Below are 16,869 nucleotides of genomic sequence, written 5' to 3'. Positions count from 1 at the left end.
TTGTGCTGGTTACAAACTTGTTACACCCCTACTTATTTTTAGGTGATCTCAGTTAAAACAATCATGGCTATAGAAAAAAATAAGATTTTAGGCTTTCTTTCTCTCCACCCTGCCCTACTATTGTGCCCTTCATTCTGTCAGTCCTCCTTATGTGCAGAGGCAAAACAAACACAAACTATGTTTAACAAAATTCAACTGATTTTCATGTTGCTGAAGTTTAAAGACCTCATCAAATCCTTTTTGATTGTTCTTCCTCGTGACAAAGGTGTTAAAATGAGGCATGCATATTTACTGTACATTCGCAACAACAGTTCCATTAAAAACAAATGTCAGGTTTGCCCTTGCTGTGTGTATCTAAATATATAAATAGACATCATGTGACCTAACTTTCTAAACATCAGCTGCTGCCTCACTTCTGTGTTTCTATTAGGGATGGGAATTTTATTTAAGGCGGAGAGGAGAAAACAAAAGTTGAACATGAAATATCGAGAGGAAGAACTGAAACTTAGCTGTGCTTGTTACATTTGGAAATGTTATTCTAGGTGTATGTAATTACATTTGCAGAAAGGTATCAGTGATGACCCAGAAATCAACCTGTGACAATAGTTTCATAGGAGGGTACAATACGTGAGCTCTAAACATCTTGTATATGCGTTTTTCATACGTGTCCTATATAAACAAAACATAGATTATGTTGTTCATTTGCCTAGAACAGCACAAGCATATCTACATGTAGATGTGTATGTAAATGTGATAATGAAGAATAGATAAGAGAGAAAAAGAGATGCGCAGACCTAGTATCTTCTTTCTCGTGCTGGGTGTGTTCAACTGAGGAATGCACTCAGGTGTCAGTACTTAGAAACTAAATGAATGAGTGTTCACCGTAGTGCACACACAGGATCACACACGCACACAAAACAGCCACCACAACTGGGATTGGTCCAAACCCTTTAAAACCAATCTTATCAGCTGAATCTTTGCTGGTTTTTAATACACACACGGATGCATTGATACAAGTCTGTGCGTTTGGGCAAGGGGGGGACGAGACCTCTAAATATGGTGGGAAACTGCCACAAACACCACTCCCATTCAACTCCAGCTCATTTTACAAAAGGTATTCAGTCTAGGAGAGACCTGCTCTCTCTCTCTTTCACCCTCTTTCTAATACACACACACACACACACACACACACACACACACACACACAGAGGCTGAGTTAGTACCTTTTTTCCAGGAGCAAGAGAGAGAGAGGTGGAGTGAAGGGGGGGATGCAGGGAAGGAGAGAATGTGGAGAGGACGGCAAAAAGGAATGCTGTGATTGTGCTTACACACACAAACACACACACACACACACACACACACACACACACACACAGGAACACACACTTGGGAAAGACAGAGAGGGGATTTATAAAAGATGAAACCTCTTTTGGTTCCCACATTGGCCGACAGCTTGCTGCACATATGCAGACAGTGTGTGTGTGTGAGGGAGGGAGCAGCAGAGAAACAAAATTCAGAGTTTCAGCTTGTTCTTCAATCTGCCTGCGTGCATTTGGCTTGCATGTGTGCACGCCTTTGTGTGTGTGTGTGTGTGTGTGTGTGTGTGTGTGTGTGTGTGTGTGTGTGTGTGCGTGCGCGCTCTTATAGCTGAAGTCCTCTTGCCCTATAATTGCAGTAATGATATGTCATACACGAAGAAGAAATCTGAACGGGTGGATTGGAATGCAATGGACACATACAAGCGCACACACGTGCTGCACTTGCGCACCGTGTATGAACAAGCTCCTCTCCAAACTACCTAAACTTAAACCTTTAGGGCACCTTTTTTCCTTCAGAACAGATGAGATCCAGCACCTCGAGAAACCACATCTAATGGCAAGCTAAACCAGCCAGATGCTGCATTTCACTTTTAACGAGTCTCTTTTAAAACCCTAAATCAGGCAAATTTTACCTCAATGCCACAACTTACGTAGACGTTGCTATAAACAGTGTTGGCTTTAGAAATCATGAAAAATAACAACGTTTTAGTTGAAAAAATGTGTCTGCTACACAACGCAACCCAGAAAGTAGAGAGAAAGTAGCCATTTCCAAAATGTGTGCATTTAGCAGCAGTCTTCCTCAACTACAAGAGATAAAGTAAAACTAGGATTTTCTGTAGAGAAGAACTGGAATTTTAATGCTGAGCTGAAAGCTTTCTTCAGCTTCACAACTACAGGCTTCTACTGTCTCAACTGCGACAATTATTCTTTGCAATTTCTGCAATTTTTCTTGCCACATCCCCAAAAAGGATGTGCATTTAAGCAGTCCTAGAGAATACCAATAAGTGTCCAGGGTTATACTACGGTCACTGGCTTCGGATTGCTCATAACAAGAGGCAGATGAGAAACTATTAGCAGTTTGCAGTTATTCATATGAAATGCAGGAATGCTGCTACTCCTAATGTCAGTGTCTGAGGAAGTCTTGGACTTTATTACTATGTTGCATAAAAACATCACATGCTTGTCACCGTTTAAAACCTTGAATAAAATCATTCTTTCTCTTTCATTTTCTGTCTGCCTGTATTTATTTCTGTTTCCTCTGAATGCCAGGCATACTGCAGATCACCATGCAGCCAAAGTGTAGGCAAGTCAGGACTTGGAGCCTGGTAAATGATGGCCTCAGCACTTTTTTCCCCATTCCCTCACTCGTAGTCACACACACACACACACACACACACAAAATGAGCACCCTGAGCAAAGCCTTTCTCTTGTGTCATCCTCCCATCCGTGTACCCACATATCCAATGCTCATATAAGGCCAGTAACATAGGCAGCAAACTAATGACTCAGTGACTTTAGGTTAGTCTTCACTCTCCCCCCATGTGCAAGATTTTTTAAAACTTTTTTCATGGTCTTATGTTACAAAGCAAACAGCCATATATGGTTCCTCAATTCACCCAATAAAGGGTTAATGGAAGTTCTTACATGGTCATTCAAGTTGTCAGCGTGCATGCTGACCAACTTCAGATAACTTGAATTGCAACATATGTAATGTTTTTGCCTAAACTTATCTATTTCTTTTAAGAGCTAATGCACCACAAACTAAATCCTTACACCTTTAATCTGCATGTTGCCACACAGACTACTTGGGCTCAGCCCAGGAGTCCAGGATTTGACTCTTTTGCTAGCTGCTTCCTGGAAAGACCCCGCCTTCCTCACATTCCACGACCCTGTCAAAATACGACTGCTGTTTCCAACTGGCTGATGGGAAGCTATTAGCTCTCCTTATAGGCTGTTGCCGGAGCACTGGGCGGGGAAGTAAAAGCTGATCTCCAAGAAGCGGCAGCCCATTCCCAAGGAGAGACTTCAGTTACATAACTGTGCACACAAGCACACACAATGTCAGGAGAGCACCCTCAACACACAGTGGAACGCAAAAAAGGGTCAGAGAGAAAGAGAGGTGAAAAGGCATAGGAGGTAGTGCTGAAAAAGACAGACAGGAGAGGAGCTGAGAATGACAAGAAGGAGGGAGAGGGAGGGTGTAGGTGAGGCATCATTTTTCCTTGGGAACAAAATCAAGAGGAAACGGCTATTTTACACTCAGGTCAGGAGCTGTGGGAGAGGACTTCCAGCCAGGGTGTGTGTGTGTGCGTGTGTGTGTGTGTCTCTGAGCAAGATAGAGAAAGGTTAATTGGTGGAAGTGGAACATCACTTGCATCAAGCCTTAAGTGGCAAAGCAGTGGAATGAAGAGGAGAACTGTGCCAAGAATAGAGCACACCGACAAACACACACACAAACAGCTGAGACAGGCCTGTAGTTTAGTGAAAAACAGAGCAATTTTGGTGTTATTAAATACATATAATCTATTGCTTGTTTCCAAAGGGAGGTATTGATAGTAATCTGTTAAAGTGGAGAAGGGCAGCACAGGCGGTGTTAAAGAAGTAGGGGTGGGGGTAGTGATAAGACCAGAGAGGGGAGAGAAGAGGGGACTGGATGGGGATGGGTAAAAACAAGGAGAGACGAGGGTTGAGTGTGTGGTGAGAGAAATGTGTGGAATTCTAATTGTGTTATTGCTGCAGAACAAACATTAGTCCTGCCTGTCATTCCACAGACAGCAGGCTGTGAGAGACTGTGTGAGTGAAAGAGACGGAGAGGGAGAGAAAATTGAATGAATCCGGCAAATTAAGGGTCAAGCCAAGAGTTTCAGACAGGCTCTCCACTTTTTTTATGAAGGCAGAGTGTTTACAATCAGCTCTGTGTTGCTCTGGGAGTTATGTGTTTGCTGTTAGCTTTAGCACAGCACAGCTAGCTCCAGCAGATGTGTGCATCTGCCAGCAAGCCCTCCCTCTTGCAGCTGTACGGCTGTGAGTTGGCCGTGTGTGTGTGATTTTGTGTGTGTGTTTGTGTGGTTGGGCTAGGGGCCAGTAGGCAGTAAACCCACAGTAGAGGCCTGACAGTCCAACGCCTGCCACGTAGCACCGACGTAACTTAAGGGGAGAGGAGATCTATATCCAAAAACTCTCCTGTGTGTGAGAAAGAAGGCGTAGGCGTAAGAAAGGAACTAATAAATGAAATAATGTGGGTCATTGTCCAGGAGTCAGAGTATAAACAGAGGCATTGCAGATAGCCATACGCACAAAGACAAAGTGACTCTGTGATACCATTTATCCCAGTCAGATGTTTCCACCAATTACATCAGCCAAGACCACCACTCTCTCGCTCTTGTCTTCCTGCTGAGAGCTCCTTTAACTTAAAGATGTTAGTGGCCTTAAACTGATCACCACAAAGGCCACAACAAATGGTTTACAGAATGGCGCAAAGACAAGACCACTTTACTAAAATAAAACAAAACAAAGCAAAGCAAAGCAAAGCAAAGCAAAGCAAAGCAAAGCAAAGCAAAGCAAAACAAAACAAAACAAAACAAAACAAAACAAAACTCATTGAAGGTGTACATAAAAATCTGGTACAGCCAACAGCTTCCGAATACTAATACCAATATGCAAAACTGTTCTAAGAACTAAGAATTTTGAAACCCAGTGACAAGATTTTTTTTGAGAATGCAGAAATGTGATTGGCCAGTGTTACATATGATTCATTTTCATAGCTGTATCCAAGCAGCCCTGCAGCCCTGAACTTGCTCAGGCATCCCTCAACAAATGAGAACACAACAGTCCAATGCAAAGTGACTGGACATAAGCTTGTACATATAGCCCATCGATTTATTAGTACAAAATAAAAGGGTGATGTTGGAATATATCACACATCTAATAAGTCTGATGCATCCACCACTATCAAGTGGGCATGAATGTATACTGCCTCCTTCACGCTCCATGCAAACACATTCGAAGTGAACTGTTTCAAGGAAAAGTGTGGAATATTTTCCAACCTGATTCTCCCAAAATTGGCCAAAGTTCATGTGCCAAATTGTCATATGATGGCAAGAACAACCAGTTTCCCACTTATACTGAAAATACTTAATTATCAGTTTCCTTTTTGCCTCAATATAAAATAAACACAATGAAATAGTATGCTGACATATATAATAATTTACCAGTAGCATAAATAAACCAGGGCATTTCAAAGGTTTTTTTGTCCTAAATAATGACATTGAGACGTTTAATAACTGTAAATGTAGATCAGTTTAAAATACATCATTACAAATAATCATCATGAGCCCTGGAAAAATAAAACATATTGGCGGACGTCTTATAAGAACATTCTGTATTTTGTTGGTGTTTTTGTGTGTTACAGAGGAAGTGGCTATTCTCCCACAAGCACATGAACATGACTCACTCTTCTTCATGCCAGCACTTCCAGATTTTTCTTCTCCATTTGTCCTTTTCTCCCCTTACTCCTCATCTCTCTTTCCCTCTATCATCCCTCCTTCTCTGCCGTCTTCCTCCCATCCCACAACAGTTAAGACTTTTCCCCATCAGATCCAAAGGAGCTGAGGATTGAGGAGTCAGCTCAAGGACAGCTCACAGCAATCTCTTTCCTAACACCTTGGATCTCCAAGGATCAGTCTGGCCACGCAGGGGAAGGCTAACCTACAGGCCAGGAGACTAAAGGCTGAATTGGTCTGACTGGTGGGCATGACAGGCGTCATACACACAGAGGCCGTCTGGGTGCTGGCTTAACACGGCTAACCTGCTAATGCCCAAGTTAAATGGAAATCTCCAGATTAAAGTTCACCTACTCCTAAAATCCAAGGATTGTTAAAGGTTAAGAAATTCTTGTATGTCTTAAGCCTCAAGTCCAGGTTTTGCAAGCAAGTAATCACTAAACCCTATTGATCTTTACCTTTAGGTAAGACTGCATGCCATTTTCAGAAGTGTTTTACTTTGTCAAACAGTTCTAAACGGAAAGACTACAAGAGAAAGACAAAGTGGAAAAAGCGAGAGAATAATGACACAAAGCAACATAGCGCTGGAGTCAATAACCAACATGCATTTTATAAAATTATCCACATTGCAGACTTCCAGAAAACTGATAAACACACTATTTGCATTTCATTTGCATCTCAGATCGGCCAAATGTTATGTTTGCATGCCATTATAAGACACTAGCTCCACATTCTCATTCATCTCTCATCCACTACCTCCTCTCATTTTTCCAGGTTATTGCCATGTAATGCAGTTGGATCCATGTAATACAGTGCTTTAGCATAAATCTGATTCTTTGCCTGCAGAGCTAGATCTTCTTCAAGTTGATGGATTAGATAGGGCTGGGTGTGTGTTGTATACAACTTTTGCATGCTTTTTGAGGCTCAGCTGCTGATTCGCACGAAAGAACAGTTAAACTTTGATTTCCGTGCACCATGTACTCCCTCCCTCATCTTCTCATGTCATCCTGGGCCCTACTTTCAGCTTTAACCTGTCGCAGCACTCCCCTGCCCCTCTTCCTCCCCCTCCATTCTTACCCCCCAACACTATTGGCTCAACTTCTCAAACAACCCCTCAGCCTTCAAAAGACAGCCGCCCATTCAGAAGGGTTTGGGTTAGAATGGGGGAGGAGAGCAGCGCAGACTTGTGGAAGTTTGAATGGTGGGTGGGAGGGAGGTGTGGGGGGGTATAGGTCTCTGATTCCCGCTAAATTGTCCCACATGGCTGAGCGTGCTTAGTTTAAACAAACACAGCCACTTCCTCCTCACTGCACACATCGAGCACACAGACAAGCGAGCATGTACATACACACACGCGCACAATACACACCAACAGGGTGCACAGGCATGCTTAAACTCCAGTATACACAGCATGGGCACACATGAACATAATACATTGTATACCCCAGCAAGCAGCAGACAATACTCTTATTCTAAAACTCCAGCCACTAAAGACAGAAACACAAGAAAATTTGGCCTTTTTTAAAAAATTTACATTGAAACCAGCACATTTGTGAATGTGTTAAACACTGCTTTTAGAGCTCCTGTGCATATGTATACCTTATGACCAACATTACTTACTTGGCTACTTTGGCAATCAATTATTCAAAAGATTTTTCCATTTTATTTCACTTCATATTTGACTCATGTAGCAGTAGTTCACCATAACACTTGCCTCAAGGCTAAAGCACACCAAAAATGTATTGATTTCTCAATTTTTCTTTCCCATGTTTTTCATATTTAGTGAGTTTGGTTTGGATGTCTGATGATGTCAATGGCAAAATACCTCGATTAAAAAAACAATTAGTTAGTTGTGATATTTAAACACACTCTAGAGTTTCAGTGTTACCTTGCATAATATTATTTCTACAATGATTACCCTAGAAATAATATTACAACAGCTTTAAACACACAATTAGTAACTTGTAAGGCATTTGTGTCCTTATTTGTAACAACTAAAAATCATATTCCAAACTGGAGAAAGATTGCCATATACAGCTGTCCAACTAAATATAAATATATATATAGTCAAGTACATAACTGGCAAGAAGTATATTGTGAGAAAACATGAGTATTAACATAATTGTATTTAGACAAGTAAAAATCAATTTTTCTTCTTTTACCAAAGAGCTAACTTCCTTGTGTGAAAGACCTCTTAAAGACTATGTATTTCAATGAAGTGACCTACAATCATTGTAATTAGCTCTGCATTACAAACGGCCTATGAAGAGAGGTAAAGGAGGACAACCGCAGAGTCCAGACAAAGAGCGCACATTCAATGCCGGTGGACCTGCTGCCATCCAGGCCTGCACACACAGCATGTCTTAAAAACTAATGCTGAGCTCCATCAGGGCTGGAGGCCATGAGTCTTAATTAAGACAGCCATGCCAAGTCAAGAAGTGAATAATTCTACTCCCCACCAACCACCACCATCTCCCTATTACACACACACACACACACACACAGAAGCCTAAACTCTCATTTGCAGATGGATGAGGGTGTAGATGCAGACAAACCACCAAGAGAGACTCAGATTATCAGTTTTATGGGTCAGAAAAAGCTTGCTCAGTGAGTAGTGTGTGGATGCCTGTGTGGGCGCTGAGATAGAAAAACCATTTAGTCACACCTACATGAGATACCTGTTGTGTACTTGTGTGTGTGTGTGTGTGTGTGTGTGTGTGTGTGTGTGTGTGTTTGTGTGTAAGAGAGGGAGAGAAGGGAGAGAGTGCACGCATCACTGTTTAATCCATTAGAGGAAAACTGAATTGGGCTGAAAAATGAGAGAAGACACTTCTGGGAATCGCAAGCCAGTTGAAGGTGTACATACAATCACTTGCTCCCTACGATCAAACACACACACACTAATAACACCCCTCCCTACAGCTTGGGGTCACAAGGTCACATTCCTTCTCTTCAATCAGCCTCAGGATTTCACACACTACTTTGGGGAGGGGAGAGAGGGGATGGAGGGGAGGGGGCGCTGTATCTGTGGATTTCAGTATGGAATATTTTAATGATTTATGTGCTCCTGCTTGCGGGTAAGGGGAAGAAAAGGTAACATAGGTCTGAGGCCATGTGTGCAGGAAGCTCAGATAATTTGAAGATGCACTTTTCAATCTTTTTTTAAAAACACCCTCCTAATTAGACTTATAAGTTATTAAGGTAATTAGGTCAAGCAGTTCAGGATTTCTCTTCGTTACAGTTTACAGGTGCCATTTGTAACACATAATGAAAACTAGAGTTGTTTTCACGGATATGTCAATGGCCAATATTCTCTCCTCTGATCAGTTTCTCACTGGTCAGGCAGTAGCAGGTCTTACTGCTGCATCATCAGTAGCTTTTGAGAATTAATCTTTTGCATTTGAAAGCAAGAGGAACAGGCCTGCTATGAAGAATGGAAAGAGACGTTCCCCTTCTCGTCCCCATTCACTAAACTTTTAGTCAGATCGAGCTTCAAAATAACTGGTGCCAGGTCAAATAAGTTGTCACGGTTATTCTAATTTATTAAAACAAATGGTCAAAGAGTCAAGTGTGCACCTTGGAGCAGGAAATATCACAGCTCGGCAATCAACATGACAGATCGTGTTAAAAAGACAGGCTAACCTGTGTGTGTAAGCTGGCTACGTTAACATCCTTGGCTTGAGGCTTTGAGATTTATCACTTTTACATTTCGCTGATAAATCTAATATATCTTACTGAAAGGTCCATCAACATTTTCAATTTCTGAATTTTTAATATGTATCCATTTTGAGAAAGTTGGCTGTGAGTGGCAATATAAGCAGGTGAAATGACAGATACAGGTATATTTTAAGCTGCGATAGGTGGGCGAAGACATGTAAGGAAAGAGAACAAAGGGGTCAAAGTACAATGTAGCATTTATTTCCTCCTTTTGCTGAGCCCCAAACTAATGGTGAGCAATATGGCCAAAAGATCACAATCATAACATCAGTGTTTTACAAGCAGCTTACGTCGTGCTCAGGTGTTGATGAGCACCAGGATTTTTTTTCTTTTTAGGAGAAAAGCTGCAACTCTCAAGGTAGCCACTGTAAGTTATTAGCCTTCTGCTCGTGTTGGGCGTTTTTACACATATAAATCGGCTTGAAAAAAACTATAAAGAAGTTCTAAAACAGGGAATAAGGAGCCAGGAAAGTGTTATTAACTAATACTGATTTACGAGTTCAGTTTAAAATCGTTCATTGCGGTCTCTTTCCTTTTGCAGTTGTTGTACATATGCAGCTCCACTGTTCTGTCTGAAGTTTAAGGAACCGCCCGGTCGAAAACTTTCCTGGCAGAAACCTTGCACACGATGACCTTTTGGGGTAAGATCACTCTCTAAGGTCACAATCTACAGTGTGCATATGGCTATTTGGATACAAAGCCGGGCATTTCTAGTCACACAAATCCCTGCTTCATGGTTTTGCTATGATTTCATTCTGCTGACTAAACATGTTATTTCACGATGCTTTCCACTTTCCATTACTCTTCAACCACAATGTTTTCTTCCGTTTAAAAAAATAACTTCTGACACTTCTGATATGAATAATTCATCCAATGTGTCAAAACCAATCAGTTTGCTTAGCTCATGTGATAGTTTGGACGGGGCTGCTTCTCTGTTAGTTTTAATGACAGGATCCTCTAAGAAACGGATCGGAAGTCAAATTAAGATTCCTCCCCTTCACCCTTAAATCTGGCCCAAATATATCCTCCAGTGAGTGACAACATGTGAAGCACTGCCACACACACACACACGCACAGTTGCATTAATCATACATACAAATAATGATGGTCACATACATAAAGAGACAGGCATACTAAGAAGTCTGTGCATATATGAGTTCTAATTTTGGTTCACAACATAAAAGAAACTGAAAATAACTAGCTACAGATTCTGTTCCCCACTTCAGTGCACACACACACACACACACACACTAGAGACTCAGCCAACTGCAGATTTAAGACACTTGAGATAAACACTCAAAATGCTCACAGCCAGGCATAAAAACAGCCATTAACGACTGGCGGAACTTTCCACGGGCCTGCCAACCAGCAACACCAACACGCCTGGCATGCTAATACAAGCACGTAAAGTTAACTGAGTGTGTACATTTCATGCATATGTGTTAAATCAAGGCTGTGTCTGTGTCTTTGTGTATATTATATATATATATATATATATATATATATATGCACAATTAATGTCTTTGGCCAGCTGACTGTGCATGCTCACACACTTACACACACACACATACACAAAGGCATCTCTTCAACAAGCCATTTCTATGGATGATACCGCTGAGGGCCTGTGAAAGGGCAAAAGGAGGGCAGGGTGACCGAGAGCTACACACCTCATTTGAATCATTCAAACTTTTTTTTTTTTTAACCAAACACACTAAGTTGATGACAAATTTGGCAGCCCACCTTCTTGTTGTGAAACATTTACTTCTTTTACCCTATCACATTAACTATTAGTCTGTCTCTCCCTTTGCCATTTTGCTGCAGCTGAGACCTTTCAATAACACCAGTTGGTAAAATCAAAGATTTAAGCGAGGGCACAAGTTGAATCATGTGCCAGTATTGCTGTGCATTGAAATGCATGTAAGGTATTCGAATATAGGTGGCTCAAATTTCTGCTTGTGGCTTGACTGGAAGTACTGTTCCAGCTTATGTGTCATCTACCCTCATATAGAAATACGGCTGCAACTAATGATTATATTCATTAGCTCTGCTTAAACAAAGAGAGAAGTGAATCATGTTTAACATTGTTCACGTGCAGTGATGCTTGGATATCAACAGAACAGGTCAAATTTGTTAAGTTACTAAAATGGTACATAAGCTTAATTAACCATTATAACTTTTTTTTTAAGTGACTGGTGTAAGGGTCAAGCTAGAGTGTATTATATGCAGCACACTGGCAGACCCAGCACGCAACATTTAGTGTGTAAAACATCATAACAAAGGGAAAATGACTTGTATAGTTTCCGGGTATATGCCTTGAAATAGTTTTTGCCTAACCAGGAGTCTAAAGGGGTTATTAAAATAACCCAGGTTAACCGATTATTTAAATTACTGACAAGAAAATAACCATCCATCATTTAATTCATTAACGAGCTCCTCGTTTATTTTAACTGTCAAAATTTAATAAATCTGCTGCATAAGAACAGCAGTTTGTTTTCATTTTTTAAATGCCATATTAGGTTGATCAAACATTTTCACATGAAATTCAGTTTGTTGACATCTTTAGATTTTAGACTGTCAAACAAAAGGTATTTTGTGATTTCTATTCAGGTTCAGAACACCTGGTGGTTTTCCTGTTCCCTTTTCCTTTTACAACGTGGTGATTTAGTCATTATAAAGATGTTTACTTAAAAGTGAATGAACACTGTTACTATTTTCTTTGCAAAAAAGCATTAAGAGGAAGTTCAATGACCTTTCATGACAGTCTTTGTAAATATTTATTTCCAAAAATATTCATTCAGTTGCATCACATTTGAGCAAATCCTGTCTGTCTTATTTTAGACTGAAACCCTGAGACCGAGATTGTTTGAATTATTTTATCAAACACTACGATTAGCAAAAGAAGAAGCCAAGAGAAGAGGAAAGAAAAATGCAATGGAAAAGGGGATGGGAGGGAGGAGCTGGGGGGAGAGAAGTTGAAAGGCTTCTTTCATCTACTTCTGAATCAACTGTCAACAATGCAGGAAATTATCGAGGGAGACAAAAAAAAAAAAAGAAGGGAGACGGGATTCTGGAGAGCAAGAGGGGCAGGGACGGAGGGAGGAAGGCAAGGAGGCCGAAAGAAAGGGCCGAGAAGGGTAAACATTACAGTTCTATGCCAAGCAAACATCAGATGCTGGGATACTTCAACAAAAAGCCACCGTTCGTTTGGGAGAGAAGAAGATGGAGCAAGAGAGACAGAGTGGGCGAAGATGCGAGTGTGTGGCAACAAGCAGAGACACCCAGTAAAAAGCTGGGAAATGGAAAGTGAAAGCATGGAACAGCAGACAAACAGCTGCTGTTATTAAATAGGACAAAGCCTTTTTTCTCACAACACGTCCATGCATCTCTTTCTCAGTGTCTGTTTGCACAACATCCTGCAGCAAACACAGGGTTTGACCTCATGAATCAGATGAGTCAGCTGTAACTTAATGTAACTGTATATTTGCATACACACTTAATGAAACAAATCAAGAGCTGCAGGATACTAAACCTGCAGCTGTAGGACATCATTACTCCACACTCGTATGTTTTCTTGAACAGAAAGCCAGTGTTATTTACAGTAATTAAAAAATACTTAAAGGTTTTGGATGGATGTTCGGTCTAGAGGTTCCCTGCAGTGGGTCACGTGACAGAAGCAAGGCAGTCTATATAACTGCATGGAGAGTCCATGGACTTTACTGGTCAAGAGACCAGAGAGGCAGCAAGGAGATAATCTACAGAAATCCTGCTTTTGCACTTTAGGTGTTGACCTTTTGACCTCACAGTAGAGGAACTCCTAATCATATCCAACTCACAAATAAGATAACCTCTCATCACTGTGAAGAAAATGCACCTCCGAAACAGTAACAGCAAAGGTAACAATCTTTCTGGGAAGCACACCTGTTGCATTCGGAGAACCAGATGATACAAGAAGCAGCAGGATACATAAAAACTGCAGATATACAGTAGAGCAGTGAAGCACAGTACACAGCAAATACACACCAGTTACTAGAAGGAAATATTCAGAGCAAATTGATATATTTAAATGGTCGTAATCAGTACTATAAATAATAATTACGACTGATTATAAGCAGACATGACAAGAACTGCAGATCATAAATGGAACAAATTTAAATTTGCACAGACTGTGCATGTTTTCCTTCTTTTCTAAAGCCTATGAAGCTGACACACTTGTCTCTTGAAGTAAATCACCACTGTGCTGTAACGACAAATGCAACAAAGCAACAATTATTTTCAAATCTAATCTTCCTTATTTGGTCTATAAAATGTCTGGAACTATATAAATGTTTCACAAAATAGTTTCTGTCAGTCAAAGTGACCCACTAATATCAATCAGTGTTTTTCTTGAAATTAAAAAAAAAGTCTAACGTCTGAAAAACTACAGAAACAGGAATTTTATCATCAGTTTCTTCTTGTTTGCCTCTCTTTCACATGCTCTCTCACACAGACACACATTCCAGGGCAGCATTGTTTTGTCTATGTAACTCTATAGCTGCATCTGCCTGTGTTCCTGATAAACTAGAGCTACTTGGTAACACTACCCATTTGATAGCATGTTCTAGGTTACCAGTCAGACACATAAGTACACACATACAATGGCTAGCATCATCCAGGCTGCCCATTCCCTGACCCCATTTCAACCAGGCATACCAAAGGGTTTTATTAGGCCAGTAGTGAACCAGAGGTCTAAGACAAAGAGAATCCTCCTGGCATCCTGATATCACATGTAACATGACAGTAACTTCCTTATTGTTCTTAGAATAACCACATTAGGAATATTGGACCCAAAGCTTCTTATTTTAATATCATGTATGGTTTCTGTTTAGATGCTGGAGAAGTAGAGAAAAAAAAAAAAACATATGCCACATAAAGAGAACTTTGCCCAAAAGAAAAAAAAAATACCAGTGAATTGACATATAAGATATTTTTGCCTCCTTTGTCCTCATTATTTTGGTTCTCACTCATGCAAAAACTAATTAATTGGATCAAAGAAGCTGCAAAGTTAAAAATCACCCCATGTGTAGGCAATGACGCACCATCACAGTTAGTGGCACAAAGGTGTGGGCTGCACCTGTGTGACAAATTTAAAACTTACATAAAGTGTTATTCAACCTCTGTTCTTTCTCTGTTCATGCAAAATACATGGAAAGCTAAAGGAACAATGGTTACCCTTGTTCAATGTGAGTCCAGCATAACTCCAATCTAACTGTGTCTGCTTAAAGACGCACAGAGAGAACGTGCAAATGAGAAAATAAGGATCATTTGATATAAAGTTGCATCAGTTTTAAGGCAAATCCTTGCTACATATATCCTGGGAGTTTCAGCTGTGCACAATGTTGCACATTTAATTCAAGCTTCAGGCAACAAGCTGTGCTGAATCTGACACCAATGAAACACAAAGAATAATGCTGGAGCTGTAAAGCAGGATGATCCTAAATCTGAAAGCCTATCTTACCTTTTAACCTGATTCCTGTTGGGATCTCAGTTAGATCCAAGAGATGCTACTTTCAGCAGAAAAGGCTTTTAATCATGTTAGAGTGCCACACTTTGATTAAAGCTTTACCTGCATCCAGCTGTCCACCTCTCAGCTTACTGTCCACAACTTAACTGTCTGATGCTAAAAGTTTTTGATGCTCTCGTGGAAGCAAGATAAATTGCTCATTCAAGCAGCACAGGGAGAATTCCTTCACACTCTAAACCCAAACACACCTTTTCAGCTGGAAGCCAACCTCATTCATCCCCCTCAAAGAAAAGTCAGATATCTTTTTCCTTTTTTTCGGGGGGGGTAAAGGAAGGGAAAAAAAATCATGGCCACATCAGCCTTTCACCAAAGGAATGTCACGTGACGTCATCTATTTGGGATCGGATTTCTCCGTCTCCTTTTCCTTCACTTTCTCCCATGAAAAAGTAGAAGAAGCGTACATGTGTTTGATGCGTTGGGTAATCCCCCCAAGCCCGTAACCAATATCATCCGACGTGGACCTGGAGCGCACAACACGGGGAGATATGCAACCCCCAAATCAATGCTCCAATTACACCTCATCAATACTGCCACCACCAGTAATGACATTTTAATGACAATTACTGAGTCCCGTTATTAAACAGGGGGAGAAAAAAAAAAGAAAAAGAAAAATTGACATGCTACCAACGATCCTGCAGCCCAACTTATCTCAAGTTTTCTCCTAATGCAGTGGGATAAGGGCCTATAGTCTTTCTGCAACTACGTGGAAGCCAGATAATCGATCGTGTCGAGCAGAAGACCAATGTTTGATTTCCACGTCTGCATCAGAGGCTGAGTGAAAGATTTGTCTCCTGCATAAACAGACACGTAGTCGTTTCTGGGAGAGAGAGAGAGTGAGAGAGAGAGACTGGCTGGCTGGCTGGAAGGAATGCTAGGATATGCTGGAGTTGGGATTTTTTTTCCTCCTCCAAAGCTTTTCACTGCATTCTGCAACCGCACACAAAGTCAACGGAAAGTCGATCTTAAACGGCCCCTTCAACGCTTCTCGACAATTATCCAACACAACAGAATCCCCTATAGTGTCAATTCAATGATTTCGCAACCCCCTCTGTCAAATCTGACTGCCTCAGCATCTTCCTTTCCAAGTTATTTTCCAGCTATAAAAGTGCTCATTTCCTGATTTTAAGCAGCAACAACAAAAACGACGATTTCCACAATGCAAGTCGCAGCGCACCAGCAGCTGATTATTAGAAACAAGCAACGGAGACAAGGGTTTTCTTCTGTTGCGCACTCACTCCATCTGAAGTCCTCGGAGACAAAAACACATTCTTTGGTGAAAGCTGAGAAATCGGGACCACAAAGAGCAGACTCCAAAACGCACAGTCCGACACATTCACGCGACTAGTGTGAGGAATTAGCACGGCAATCCCCTCTGTTTTGCTTTTCCTTGTTGTTTCAAAATAAAAGGAATTTTTGAGCACAAAAAAAAAAGTTTCGTTTCACCCTCCTCCGCAGTGGTAAAGCAGTTTTCCTTTTTCCTTTGCGTTGGCCAAGTGGCCCAGACTGCCGGCGTCAGCGCTCAGCTCTCCAAACTCACACACAGACACACGCACTTCTAAAACTTTTTCAACATCCACTCCAGTTGCCTCGATTCCCCACTTTGTCCGGGTTCGGGAATGCTGCTTAAAAACTGTAAAAGGACTCACCTCGCTGTAATAAAATAATCTTCAAACCGACGTGGCTGCGCGTTTTTTAATTCCCCGGGTCGGGTCTTGCCTGTCTGCTGGCTCGACGGTACGAGTACTGGGAGACTCCGCCATGTCAATCATAG

General features: G+C 41.1%; 1 protein-coding gene across 2 annotated transcripts in view; it reads right to left on the bottom strand.

Annotated features, from left to right (window-relative positions):
• Positions 1-16,869, bottom strand: part of fndc3ba (fibronectin type III domain containing 3Ba) — an 85,517-nt gene extending 68,648 nt beyond the window's left edge. The window contains exon 1 of one of the 2 annotated variants that reach the window (XM_031737132.2): positions 16,745-16,869. The gene's annotated coding sequence lies outside the window, so the exon portion shown is untranslated. Of the gene's footprint in view, positions 1-16,333; positions 16,605-16,744 lie in introns of those variants that run through there. The other variant, XM_039602946.1, reaches the window with a different exon arrangement.

This window comes from Oreochromis aureus, linkage group 19 (assembly GCF_013358895.1).
Source record: "Oreochromis aureus strain Israel breed Guangdong linkage group 19, ZZ_aureus, whole genome shotgun sequence".
Taxonomy (NCBI): domain Eukaryota; kingdom Metazoa; phylum Chordata; class Actinopteri; order Cichliformes; family Cichlidae; genus Oreochromis; species Oreochromis aureus.
The sequence above is the reverse complement of the archived record's forward strand: the minus strand, read 5'-3'. Positions and strand labels throughout refer to the sequence as shown.